This window comes from Lynx canadensis, chromosome B1 (genome assembly GCF_007474595.2).
Source record: "Lynx canadensis isolate LIC74 chromosome B1, mLynCan4.pri.v2, whole genome shotgun sequence".
NCBI classification, from domain to species: Eukaryota; Metazoa; Chordata; class Mammalia; order Carnivora; family Felidae; genus Lynx; species Lynx canadensis.
In genome coordinates this window covers 186,861,423-186,874,300 of record NC_044306.2, presented here as the reverse complement: position 1 = coordinate 186,874,300, position 12,878 = coordinate 186,861,423, and positions in this window count along the sequence as shown.

Below are 12,878 nucleotides of genomic sequence, written 5' to 3'. Positions count from 1 at the left end.
CTGAGTGGGGGAACCATGAGAGCCTCAGATGGAAGAAGGGCAACCCAAACAAGATGGCAAGGGTACTGGATGGTTTGAGGGGCAGCCAGGCCAGAGACATAAGTACAGATGCTCAGTGTCCAAGAGAAAGTTTTTTTTTTTAATAAGAAGAAGCCCCAGATCACAAAGTTCCAGTGGGTTATTCACGTAGGCTGTGAGTCACTCACAGCCTTTTAGAATTGTCGATGGCAAACATTCTGGAGAGTGCTGCGATCAGGAATGTGCTCACAGCCATTAACTATGAAGCACTAACTCATTTCAGCAGCCTGACACAAATTATGCTCCGCACTTGAAAAATAGCTATTGATCAGTCCCTTCTTTCTTATGCCTTCCAATACTTCAGATCAGCACTTCCATTCACTTCCCCCCTACAGATGCCTTCACACACCTAGTTAGATCCTTTCCAAACCAAAAAACATCCCCCAAGACTTCACTCTACTTTCTTTGAGATTTTGCCTTTCAAAAACAAGCCAAGAAAGAGGCTCTCTTTTCATTTGTCCACATATCTGCTTCCTACGAACTTCCCAATGTCTTTCATTTTCTCTAGTCATTATAGATACAAAGGCAACAAATCAACTGATCTATCATTTCCCGTGTTAGAAGATAAGAGACTAAGAGGGCATGGAAAGGACAGAATATAGAATTAGCCTTTAAAGAATTAAATCAGCTTCAGGGGCAGATTGAATGGTAATACCCTGAGCACCTTCAAGTAGCAGCTTGAGTATCAATGAGGCAAAAGCAAGCTCCTGGTCTCTCAAGCTAGAGTAATGTGCCTCTTCCCTGGTCCCTTTCTTAATATTAAAAACAACAACAACAACAACAACAAACGATGGTGCATGTAGATCTTCTGTGGCAGACTGACTGAAAGCTGGATGTCCCAGTTCTCTGTCCCTCCCTGTATCCACACCCTGTGCCACCGTGTCACTCTGTAGCTCCCCCCACTGAGAAGAAGGTGGAATCTCTCTCTCCAGTCCATGATTCTTGGCTGCCTTGTGACACTTGAGCCAGTAGAATATGGTAGAAGTGGCTGTCTGTGTGTGTGTGTGTGTGTGTGTGTGTGCGCGCGCGCGCACGCACACGCGTGCACGAGCATTATGAGCCTACTGGCTTTATACTCTCCTCCCCACTCTCTTTCTCCTCTGCCTTCACCGAGAGAACAAGCCTGGGCCCGCCTGAGACTACTCAGAGCAGAGCCAAGGTTATCCCCCAACCTGCCAGCCTCTCGCTGACCCACTAGCTGGCCCAGATACAAGAGTGAGCCCGGCTCAGATCATCCAAGCTTTGCTTATACCAGCACAATTTCAGAGATGACCCTTAGATTCACGACAAGTAAAAAACAGTGGTTACTTCAGGCTGCTAAGTTTTGGAATGCTTTGTGATGCAGCATTATTTGGCTAAATAAATAACATACATAAATAACTGATGCAGCTTCCTTTGGAGAAGCTGTGATAAAAAGTCCAGGTATACAAATAATTCCAACAGGACACCGGCTTTCCTCTGACAAAATTATTAATGAACGCAGATACACTGTAATAACATAATTGCATCATTTATAAAACAAAAAACACATTAGGGAATTAGATAATAAAAACACATTTCTATATTAGTTTGCATTTTTCAAAGGGTTTAATCTATTCGGTAATTGACTATATTAACTTGAGCGAATTTTTTAAGTTTGCTAGACTTCAAATTCTGTTAGTCATTCCTTCTTTTGAGCGTTCATTTACGGAGGATTATGACGAACAGAGTTGCGAGCTGGATATGGTGGGGGCTTCAAATATGAATAACACGATGGTCCCTGATCTCAAATAACTTCCATCTCCTAGAGTTGACAAGGGCACATACTCACTTTTCACGCATGGCAGAGAACATGTCATGCCCTTACTACTGTCTCTACCATTTTAAATCTTACTCGGCTTACCAGACCCAGATGAAGGGTCCTTAATTTTATATCTCCCCTAATCTCACCCTTATTTTTCTTGCCGAAACATAAGTAAACTTCCTCAACGTTAAAAACACCGTATGGGAGGTCTAGAGCAGGCTGAGGCAATAATCCAGGAAGGTCATAAAATTCAAGGCTAAAAAAAGAAGCTTTAGATCAGATGGATCATGAAAGGTCTTGAATACTGATTGCTGAGTGTGTACTTGATTCCACAGAAAACAGAGAGCCATGGAAGGCTTCTGAGAAAGGGAGTGACCTAATCAAAGCTGTCATTATTGAGAGGTCTCAGGCCCTTACGGTAGGACTGTGGAAGCCCCAGGGTGATGGAGTTTCAGAAATGATGAGATGGTCAATTGCATATGCTACATAGAGGTAAAACAGGATGAAAAATTGAGTTTGCCAACTAGGTAGCCTCTGGTGACCTTGTAAAGGAAAAGGTCAATGGAATACAAAGGAGAAAGAAATGGAGGAGGTAGGTGAGAAACCCAAACTACCAGTTCCCGCCCCAAGTTTTTCTAGGGAGGAGGTAAGGTTGACTATTGTTCATAAAGAGAATTTAAGGATGTAGATCATGTGAGGGGAGATTCGAGTCAGCCTCCCTCTGATAAATTGCTTTCATTGGTCTAAAAGACCCAGGAAACCCTGGTGTTTCTCAGAAATGTCTTACAGGCTGTTATCGGGAAAGAAGAGAACATTGAGGACTCAAGGGGCACAGGCTGAGTGGGCAAGGTTCAGACTTCCTGTTTTCATTTCAACACGCTTAATCCCATTTTTCTTCCTTATATACCAAGCGTCCATGCTAGATTTTATTTGGAAAATATAGCGTTCCTTGTATTGACTTAAAAAAAATAATAACAATTTGAAAACTATTAAGCCGGACGATTGCCATGATAAAATACTAGACTAATTATCTTCCAAAACTTCTAATGAGAAAAAAATCAGGAGGTGCTCACCTCCTGAGCATATTATAGGTTGGGCAACGTGCTATACACTTTCTTTAGGGTCTCTCATTTAATTCGCACCACAGCTCTCTGAAGGAGGAATTATCTTCATTCTGCAGGTGAGGGAACAGAGGCCCAGAGAGATCAAATACCTTGCCCAAGACCTCAGTGTTGATCCCAGAGCCTGGGTTCTTGGCCACCAAGGCACAGCGGTACACTCAGTCTTGCCCACCCAGTGGAGCCTGTGGTTCCTCCATGAGTCTCGAGGTCTCTAAGTTTGAATTTGCATTTCTAGGAACACATTCAGATACGCTTGGGGCTAGAAGATGCCGCTAAACTTAGGGAACAGAAGAAACATGTTGAGAGAAAGACATAGCAAGAGAAAGACTGAAAGAACTAGAAAGAATCTGTAAAAAGGATTCGTAAATTAGTGGAGCCTGGAAGAATTGGTGAAAACAGAAACCCTGACTCTGGACTCTGGAGCTATAAAAAATCACACACACACACACACACACACACACACACACACAATCATAAATGCCGTGTCTAGAAAGGATGTCTATGTAACATAAAAGGCATTTTTTATGCTATGTGGGAATAGATTTTAATTTTGAAAATCTAAACTTCTTTGGAAGAATTAATTATTAAAACATAATAGCTACCCCCCCCCCCTTTAAAATTGCACCTCTCCCCATGTCTTTATCCCCTCTTGGCTTCGTTTCTCCATTGCATGTAACACCATTTTCTAAAACTAGAGATCGTGTTTATTCCTTTGCTTACTGCCTCTCTCCCTCCACCGGGACGTACGTTCCTTGGGCGGGGGTGGAGAGTAGGTTTCTTGCTGTTTCTGTGGTTGCTTGCTCTGTCGCTCTAGCACCTACCATAATGTCTGGCTCCTAGGAGCCACTCAGGCACTCAATAAATATTTGTTGAACCAATGAATGTGTTACTGTGTCATGCTATTTATGGAATGAGCCTGTATATCCATCCATTCCCATCGCACCTTATGGTATCTGAAATATAAGTGTGCCCATCAATTCCAAGTCTATTTAGCATTTACATGGCACCGTGTATCGAAAACACATGGTTCAATTACTCCCCCCACAATCAACCTTGAAAATAGATGCTGAAAAGTGGGGTAGCCCACATCTCTTTTCCGTCCTAGACTTCCACAACAGATGTAGCCATGGGGTGGGTGGGAGAAGAGGGGAGGGATGGGGAGGTGAGGCACAGAGAGCCCCTGTTGTTGGAACTCCATTCCCTGGCCTACCCTTACCTCCTTAGAAGTGGGGCACTGAGCCAGAGATCCTCCCCTCCAGCTGCTGCAGATGAGCTCGGCATACCCACGGAGAAGGAGGAGAAGGAAGAAGCCCCATGAGCCCAGAGAGGAGGTGAGGCGTGAGAGGAGGAGGGACTCCCAGCAATCATCTCCCAGCAGCAGTCTCCAATTTGCCCTCTGAGCGCTCCACCCTTTTTACAGGTGGCAACCAGACTGCATTCCCTTTCCCACCCCTTTGCCGCTTGCCTGATGAGCTGCAGCCCGCCACCGCAAGCCTGAGCCACCAGGCCTGAATGCCAGTGCCCTTGCCTCGCCATCTTGCTACCCTACCCCTCTGGACCACAGGACTTGGCCTCACGTGGGAAGGCCGATGGGCCACATTGCGTATGGGCCAAGAGTGGTAAAAACAAAAATGAAGACAAACCCCGATTTTAACCTGAGAGCTGGTACGTCCCACTTCACTTACAAATACCTCAACCCTGTGCCTTTTAGGAAGAGGCTGCCTGAGCGTGAAATCAAGTGGACACAGTTACATTGCCTAAACCACACATACTAAGCAAACACCTGTCTACACACCTACTTTAGCGCTATAAGACTTAAAGTCTCAGCTCCAAACCTACCACCTCCTTCCCCAGCTCAGCAGCAGGAATGACCAAATCATCACGAAAATAAGCAGGGAAGAAGGTCCAGGTGTTGGTAGCCAGATGGGCATTCTCGGACAAGGCAAGAAACGCAGGTAGGAACAAGAAAATCATTTTCATCAACTCGGTACAATAATATTGGCTGTTTTCGGAAAATGCCTAACACTCAAGGTGCAAAAGAGCTTTTCTTCACGTAACAGTAAAGGGGAACTAAGACTTGAGAAGCACATCGAGCACCTCCAATGTGTCCCGCACTATGCAAGTTCTACATAGAAATCATGTGACTTAAACTTCTCAATTACCCTATGAGATATATGTAATATCATCTTCATTAAAAAGGGGAAGCTGAAAAAGGCTCCTAAATGTTTAATAATTTGCTTAAGGTCCCACAGTTAAAAAGTGGAAGAATCGGGTCTAAAAAGTAGGTCTCCTAACTTCTCAGCCCATCAGTCTGTCTGGTCATCACATACAAAAAAGTTACATGTTTTCTTTTTTTTTTTTTTTTTTTATTTCCCACCGAATATTCGATCTCTTCTTGTTTTAGGGGCTTAAGGGAGAAAGCATTTAAGGTCTTTAATCTTCCTTCAGTGTTACTCTTGACATCACACGTCTTGCATGGCCCCAGGGAGATTATCGCAAACATTATTTATTACAACACTACTTGATCTCTGGGTATTCATTGAACACTTATTGATTGTTAATAGGGATCCCTAGCTGACAGAAGGAGTAGAAAGGCCAACTTTGTTCTTGCATTGTTTTGTGCATCGACTTCATTATTTGAGGCGTCCATCTTATCCTTATGGACATTCTCCGCACATGTGATTCAAAGACATGTTCACTCCACTGGCATTTCTAATCTTCAGTAGGTCAGACATTATGTACGCATCATCTAGTCAATACACTCAAAAAGATATGGTTGACACACATAAATTCACACCACATGACGCTTCGTGCGAGAAACTTCCAGGCAGCCAACTTGCTATCAGACCATTAATAAAAATGTTGTGGAAACCACTTCTAAAGGATGGCAATTAGCTACGATGATTAGACAAAACATGGTTTCACATTAAATTAAATTGATATTTAAATGTAATTGTTTTCAGCTCTGCGGTGTCAAGGTACTACATAAATCCATTATTACTACTATTTAAAGCAATAGTAACAACCACAATAACTCAGCCAAATTTTCCAAGATTGTAATTTGCTGTGCCCCAATGAAGTTAATTGCATACTTGGGAGGTGGGTTAACTCTTTCAAGCCGCTTGGGATCGCTGAATGACAGTTTTTTGAAAGAGTTAATTGCCTTCCAAAATGTCTCCCCGTGGAAAGAGTTCATATACATATACAGTATAGCTCTAAAGAAACATATTAATTTACACTTAGCTAGATTAACTCTGCCCAAATAGTTTTACTCCATTTAAAACTAACTGAAATGTCAACACATTATAAAGAGGGCTATTAGCAATTCAAATATGACGTTATTCATGACTTTAGACAAACCAAACAAAACAATAAAACCTTTAGAAGAGAGTGGTAAGCTTTCTCCCAGGACTTTGAAAAATGAGAAAAGTCGAATGATTTCTAAGTCGGTAGAGTATATCTGTGCTGTGTTGCATAAATCTGAACTAAAACCTCTAAGTCAGGGATGCCAAATCCCAAAGTTTCCAGTCTCCACCAGGAAAAACAAATGATTCAGTAGATCCCATGTGAGGCAACAGGGAATGGTAGGTATTGCGGCAAACTGAAGAGGCCACACCCTGTTCAAAGCAGTTGAAGCTTCCAAGTTCTGAGCAAGTGTTGCTGTGTGGGACATGGCCCCAGGATGTCTGCATATTTCCATTTTTTTTATAGATTTGGATGAATCTGAGAGTTTGCCTTTTTTTAATTTATTTGCTTGGAGAGAGAGAGAGAGAGAGAGAGAGAGAGAGAGAGAGAGGTAGCGAGAGAGGGAGAGAGAATCCCAAGCAGCCTCCACTCTCAGCACAGAGCCTGACGTGGGGCTCAGTCCCATGACTGTGAGATCATGACCTGAGCTGAAATCAAGAGTCAGACGCTTAACCTACTGAACCATGCAGTCACCCTGACATCTTTCCATTTTCAAAAAAATTTTGATGTTTATTTATTTTTGAGGGGGGGGGCACAGGGAAGGAGCAGAGAGAGGAGAGAGAAAGACAGAATCCGAAGCAGGCTCCAGGCTCTGAGCTGTCAGCACAGAGTCTGACGCGGGGCTCGAACCCATGAACCGCAAGATCACGACCAGAGCTAAAGTTGGACGCTTAACTGACTGAGTCACCCAGGCACTCCTACATCTTCCCATTTTTTAAAGAGAGGCTCCAAATCTGAATTTTTATTTTTTAAAATTTCATGATTCTAAAACACCCCAGGTACACCCAACAAAATACGACTGCAGGCTGTATTTGACCTGCAAGCTTCAAGTTTGCCCGTCTGCCCTAAATGGTTTCTGACTTCAAGTCTAAGACGTCAAGAAGGCCGTTAGTAGATGTACACCTAGGAGCTATTTATGTCATTATGTCTTGGAAATGTAGCCAGGTATAGGGCTGTCTGCTTCCAAAAGGGGAAAAATAGAGAGAGAGAGAGAGAGAGACCACATCAATGCCATGATCATTCATCACTGTTAATGCGGCTGATGATTTCTATTTCTTCTCCTGGTTTTTGCTGTAGTGATCTTGCCCTCGATGCATTACTTGGAGTCATTGGTGACATAATTCCAATAGCAATCTCATCAAAACCAGCCACCCAATTCACCCACAGATTCAAACGCACTCATTATCAAGTGAGGCAAAAGGACATCAAGACCCATCTCTTGCCCTATCAACCCTCCCTTCCTAACCAGGGACCACTCCATCCCTACATGTGTCACTGGCAGCCACAGGAAGCTGGGGCAAGAGAAACTGTCAAAAATAACTCCTGAGAGGATCATGGAAATGCTCTCCAATGACAAAGCTGCAGAAAGGGCTATTGTGTTTAATAAGGGCTATTATGTACAAACTGTTCACATCTCATCTTATTCCAGAAAGATTCTGTGGTTCTCCCATCTGTGAACTCCCAGTTCAACTCAGACTTTCTAGCATGAACCACAATTACTTGGGCATGTAATTTCCAAAATGCATCTAATTTCCAAAATATATCAAGGTTGCTTTCAGAGCAGAATCTCCGTCTGGTTTATCTCTGTATCCCACAAAGCAATTAATATATCCCTAGTAAATGGCAACTTTTCCTCAAGTATTTGGTAGGTGGGTAGTAGGCAGGTGGCTGGATGAGTGTCGGGTGGGCGGGTGGATGGATGGATGGATGGATGGGTGGATGAGTGGAAGGAAAGAGAAAGGATAGATGAGAAAACTCCTCTCTGGCTAAGCCCAGGAAGCATGATCACAAGTATGGACTAGAGGAAACATCGGCTGTGCAAAAGACCCGTGCTTGTTTTGTGGCAGGCAACATATATTGGCTATTCATTACCCAACAGCCATAACCCCACCTTCTCCTTGCAGAGAAAACCCTCGATCTTGGAGAACAGGGATCCCCCCTCCATGCCCTAGTGCAATTCTAATAATCTTACTGCTCTTTAGTAATTTGTTGGGGGAAGAGTGGATCAAATGGACTAGCCCTGGCCAATGAAACTTAAGGAGAAGCCTGCAGAGTTTCGGGGAGGAGCTTCTTTTCTACAGAAAACAAACATACAAGAGTACAAGACTTTCCCCCTGTCCTTCCCTTTCTGCTTGCAACACTCAGTGTAAAGATGCGAGACTTGGAGCTGCGGCAGCTATCTTGAAACCATGTGGCGGTAAGCGTGAAGAGAAAAGGCTGAGAGTGATAGAGAAGAGGATGGAAAGAACCTGGATTCTTAATGAGAGAGCTGAGCGAACAAATAAACCCTGGGATCACCTATCTGTCCCGCTAGGTAAATAATTAATGTACTTATATCGTAAACAACGGTTAGTTTCTTGAATCTTTCAGCAGAAATCGTTCCTTACTGATATGGCCTTCCACCCAAGGACAGATGTCAATAACCACCCACAGGCAGGATGATGCCGGAGCCTGGAAATTAGTGGCCAGGTCTGAACGATTTCCACTACCCAACCCTGCAGCAAAGTGAAGTCCTGGGGGAGAAAGCAGAAATTTAACGGTAATACTCCAGCATCTCTTTGCCCCGTCTCATCAGGCAACCACACACTCCAAATGAGTGCCATTGCTAAGACTGACAATTAAGAAACTCGTTCTTTTGTCCCCATCTGCCTCAAATCACAGGCCTCCGGAAGGCCTCCCGGACAGGATTTGTGCAGGGTTGAATACATGGCTCACATTAGAACAAATAGAACTTCCTAAATTGGGCAATTTGTGACTCTGCACCTCAGGTTTCACTCATCCCTGATTTGAAGTGCACTAAAAGCACATTATTACTGTTTAAGATGCAAACTACTGCCCTGAAAAATAGTGCTTTTTACCTGAGGTGAAACAAGTTATAAATTAATGATTGGTCGAGGGTAAGGTGTGTGGGTAAACAGAAATCCCTGAGAACCATGTGGAAGCCATTCTGCTAATATGATGAGGCTATACTTGCAAGTGGATTAATTACTCTTTTCTTCTAACTTAATTTATTTCAGACTTTAAGAAACCAAAATGTCCAGTAGCCACTATGCTTGTGACAAAGAAACACAATAAAAGCAATTTCTCCAGTACAAAAAATAAAGCGTTCCCGGTAATGCATTTTTGAATCCAGCATACCTTCCCCTAATGAGGTTTCAGCATGCTATAAATAACACTAATGAGACTTTGTCTTGCCCATGTAATATATTTCCTTGATATAGCCTTAGATTCTCCGCGTTGCATGGAAAACTAACAGCCTCAGAAAGAAATGTCGTCCAATAGCGCATTAAACCAAAAGCACAATTAAATATAAATGAATTCAGTAATTTAATTGCACAATTGTCGCTGTAAAAAATTCAGAAGAAAAGTAATGATGTCATTTTTTTAAATCGGTAAATAATAAAAGTGCTTGTGTGGATGGTGCAATATTTAAATAAACATTTTTCCGGTAAGGGTAGGTAGCAAAAGCGGTCATACATGCTTAGGAAAATCCTGTGGCTTGCAAAAAAATTGAGTGTTTTGGCATACATCATTCTGCACACGTGATATGCAAAGACAAACACCTCCGTTTCAATCTCCATTGAAAGTGTTTTCCACAGGTGGAGGGTTTTCTGATTCTGAACATTACCGACCAGGATTCACATGATTCCAATTAAAATGGGATGCAAAATGGCAGTGGTCGTAAGAGATTCTCTAACCAGCTCCCGGTGAGATGAGAACCCTGTGTGCCTACCAGAAACGCGATCGTTTTCATACACCAAGCAGGTGGCGTTTTAATGCTGACCAAGCGTTAGAAAATCATTAATGGCTATTCTTGACTTCCCTTTCATCCAAACACTGACCCAACACATCCTCCCTTTGATTGTCCTCCCTGATAAGATCAGAGGCCTGAAACTTTGTCTGAAGGAAGATCTGAAGAAAGGATTTGGGTTTCACTTTGCATTGATTTGTATTCAATTCTAATCAAGAACACATCCAAGAAATTTACTTACTCGGTTCCAACATTATGATAAGGAGAACCCGGGAAAGAGGCTTTTTAATTTTAAATTAGCTATTACCTTGCATCCCAGTTTTTGGAACAGGCACAAGCAGATGAGAGAAAAGTCCTTACGCGGCCACCTAATCAGTCTAAATATCCTGAGCCGGGGTGCCTGGGTGGCTCAGTCGGCTGGGTGTCTGACTTCGGCTCAGGTCATGATCTCATGGCTCGTGGGTTCGAGCCCCGCGTCGGGCACTGTGCTGACAGCTCGGAGCCCGGAGCCTGCTTCAGATTCTGTGTCTCCCTCTCTCTCTGCCCCTCCCCCACTCACGCTCTGTGTCTCTCAAAAGTAAATAAACATTAAAAAAATTTGTTTAAGAAAAATAAATATCCTGAGCAGATCTGCCCCCTTGTTTTCATTGTATTTGTGCTTGATATTTACAGTAACGTGTATATATGATTTTCATGTACTTTATGTTAAATAACGCTCCAACTAGACCACTCAGTCATTTTCCCATTCATTCTTTCAACAAAATTTATCGAGCACCCTCTCTGCCCCGGGCATGACCCCAGACACCGGACTTAGGTACTTAACAAGACCATCCCTGCTTTCAGGAGCCGACACTCTAGTGCATTTGGGGTCACAGGTGATCACACAAGCAAATTAAAAGATCATTTCTCAAAGCAATAAGCATGCTAAAAATGTAACAAGCATAATCAAAATATGAAATAAAACAATGCAATAGAAGCTCGAGCGTAGAGGGCCGATACTGCAGTAACGCGGTCGAGAAAGACTTTTCTGGAAGCTGGTTTGTGAACACGATGGGAGACAAGCAGCCAACGCACACATCTGGGAAGGGCACTCCTGGTGGAAGGAACAGCACGTGCAAAGGGTAGGAGGGGAGAACAAGCTTGGCCGATCCAAAGAACAATGAGGGAACAAGCAAGGCTCATAGAAAGGTCCTGATTTTACAGTGATGAAACTGAAGCCCAGGCAAGACTGTGTGAAAATTCACTGGAGTCTCAAACTCAGACCCGCAGGCTCCTAAGCCCGCTTCTCCCCCGCACCACAGTCCTGCTCTACTTAGGATAAAAGACTCTGTCTCATCCTTTGTACAGAGTTCCGAGCGGCCCTCGAGGAGCTCGCCCTCAGAACTATGCGGCCTTCCCCACGGGTTCTGGGGCCTCACGACGTTCAGCAAACCAAGTTGAGGCCGATGCAGTGAAGTTGGTAAAGGAACCTGGGGAAGAATGTTTTAGATTCACCTGAAAGGGTTACATCTGTCTTGAGCAGGGGGGATTTTCCCAGAAGGCTTTCAGAACCATCAAGTAATAATATCCCCATCAACAGAGCGCTTCGCACTTTTCCAAGAAGACCACATGGTCCGAATTCAAGTTCAGCTGGTGCCTTTAGCAGCTGCGTGGCCTTGGGCTCATTCTGTGCTGCGGTTTCCTCTTTGGTAAAACAGAACTAATAGACTAACGCTGTCCGGTGGCTGAGGGCATTGAACGAGGGAATCCACACGAGGTGCCAGCTAGGACAGGGCCAAGTGCATACTCACGTCCTTGGAAGGTGTTGTTTATCGACGTTATTTCTCCAGCAGCAGGTCCCCCAAAACAAAAAATCAGACCAAAGCACGTGCGCGCACACACACACACACACACACACACCCTTTTGGAGGACAGCTAGTGCGTGTCTAACATTTGCTGCCTTCTCATCTCGCTTGCCTATAAGTGCCTAGTGGGCAGAGAATGTGTCTTTTTAATTAACTTTCAACAGCGCCTGGCACACTTCAAAAGGAGTCCAATGGCTCCCCGGGAAAGAACGCCGCCCCGTCTATAAATATCTGCCACTTGGTATGAGGATAAAATGAGATGACAGATACGAGGGCACCGTGGCACTGAAGTCCTTTGCAGGAACAAGACACGATTGCTATTAATAATAAATAGCAATAATCAGGAAGATCAATACGCGTCACGTGAACTATCCTCACATCCACCGCAGTTCTGGACCAGTCACCGGCAAGTTCTAAGCAATCCGTACGGTGTCTCACCAGAGTCCCCGCTTTGTTACCCACGTGGAGCCTCATTTCCAATTCCCACTTCTCCAAAGCACGATCTCTTCCATGAGACGGGCGCAACAGCTGTGTTAGGCCAACCCATCACTCACGTTGGCGCCCCTCGCCATAACTCAAAAAGCCGGTGATCACTTGGAAACCCCCTCTGATGGGAGGAGGCAGCGCGGCAGACTGAATTTACAACAAAGCCCTGCCTGCAGAAATCTTCCTGTCACCTGCAGGCCACATAAACCATTAGCATCCCAGCCATCGCGCACGGTCAATGAGCTACGCAGGCATTTCAAAACCGAGCACTTGGCCGCTATTTATGGGCCAAGTCAGGGACTCCAGCAGCCCTCTGATTTTCTTGTCGGCCTGCCAGGAGAGAAGCTACA